Source organism: Gavialis gangeticus, unplaced genomic scaffold (assembly GCF_001723915.1).
Source record: "Gavialis gangeticus isolate Ggan-Ray unplaced genomic scaffold, GavGan_comp1, whole genome shotgun sequence".
In the NCBI taxonomy this organism is placed as follows: Eukaryota; Metazoa; Chordata; order Crocodylia; family Gavialidae; genus Gavialis; species Gavialis gangeticus.
The window spans coordinates 33,293,558-33,295,350 of NW_017728998.1; the positions used below are offsets into that span (position 1 = coordinate 33,293,558).

Here is a 1,793-nt window from a genome sequence, read left to right on the forward strand (position 1 = left end):
ACCAAGTGGGTGATGGGGGGATGATTTCATGGATCACTTAGAGGCACAAGTAAGCCTCTTAATGCAAAATAAGAAATGCTGAAAAATGAAGGTCTGTGAAGAGCTTCAGAATTGAAGATAAGCACCTTAATGTTATGTGAGAGTGAAAGAGAGATGGTTCAGGATTCTTTTTAAAACGTGTTTGTTTTTGCAATGTCAAGAGGTATAATGAAAAATGTGTTGCACCCATTTGAAAAAAAGGCAGTCAGAATATTTTTTTCGAACTTCTTAAATGAATAAAGCATTCCTTAATTTAGTGTTTTGTGGGCTTAGTTGTATACTAATATTATTACAACCTTCTAAATCCTGTAACACTATTACAAAACATACCCTCCAGGCAACTTAGTCAAAACTTATTGTCCAAGCATGTAAAACAGCCATAACCTAAAATCGTTACTACTGAGAGGGGGGAAAGGCTCCTACAAGGTTTCTAATAGCTTACTACTTTTCTTAGAAAATGAGCCAACGTTTAAAAAACAAAGCAAGCCAGTTCTAAGCTTAAGTGAACTTCCTAGCCCTGTAAACAAAATAAAAGATTCTTTTCATGCCATCATTTTAGGCAGAGTCCAACTTATTTGAAACACATCATTTAGCAACAGGCAAGAAAGCTCTTCAGTTAAAACCCCTCTCACACTCCACTCCCATTGTCTTCCATTTGGAAACAACATGCAATATCAGAGCTCAACAGATGAAAAACAGGAAAATGAATGATTGTTTAAGACCCTTGACTGTACTTTGACGCTTGCCATCTCCCCCAAAAAATTAAGAAAAAAAAATACAAGACATCAAGAGATGCGATTAAATAAACTGAGGATGCCTGGTTCTTCAGCAAGATCATTTGTTTCTCCCCTTCTCTGCTTGCTTGGAAAAGTTCAGAGTTCCTTTGTAGCACACTGGGGCCAGGCTCTCTTATCCCACCTCATGCTTGAAACTTCAAGCTGAAGCAATATATACCAGAGGAAAATGAATGTGTTGGCTAAAGAGAAATTCAATTAGTACTGCAGCAACAAACCCCTCGAACAGCCCAAGTGATTAAAACTCGTCTAAAAAGCAGAAGTTTGCTCCCAGCCATCAGAATACTTTAAATAAGCGCTGGGAGAGCTCCCAGAAACTCTTGCTTAGCTATTTACTGCTTGAAAGCCAGGGTGCCTCGGTGGCTTTCAAAGCTGCATAATAATGAAGCCCCCTTCAACCTCTGCAAGGCAGGCCCCAGTCACTATCCGCATCTCGCGCCCCTGAAGTTAAATTCGGTCGCAAACTCCGGGCCAGCCCCCTCCCCGTGCAGCTAGGGGGAGAAAGGGAGGGAGGGGAAGGGGGAGCTGATAAAGGGAAAATGAATTAAAAGGACAGTTCAGAGATCACGGCTCCCACGTCCCAAACCTACCTCGGTGGCGGCCCTGCCAGGCGCGCTGCTGGAAAGTTGAGGGGAAGGGAGGGGGGCGGCTCCCGGCTGGCGCTTTCCTGACTAACGCGGGGGGTTAATGGGGCTGCGGGGAGCAGCCCCGGGCCCCGCTCCGGGACTCGCGGCGCACGGGCTCAGCCCCAGCGCCTGCCTGGCCCCGCGGTGCCCGTGCCCGCAGCAGGGACAAGCCCGAGCGCCCGGGCAGAGGAAGGAGCCCAAGGCGGCCACTGCCCCGGCCCGAGGGGGCCGCTCACATGCCCCCTTCAGCGTCCGCGTCCCCGCGGAGCCGGCTGCCCGGCTCCCCCGCCTGCAGGGAAGTGCGGAGGGGGGAGAAAGAGTCCCAAACTTCGGT

The 1,793-nt window shown here is 48.2% G+C and overlaps 1 protein-coding gene across 4 annotated transcripts in view; it reads right to left on the reverse strand.

The window, feature by feature from the left end:
• The window catches only part of SALL1 (spalt like transcription factor 1), a 20,827-nt gene that overhangs the window by 17,083 nt on the left and 1,951 nt on the right, over positions 1–1,793 (reverse strand). The gene's annotated exons all lie outside the window — the stretch shown is intronic.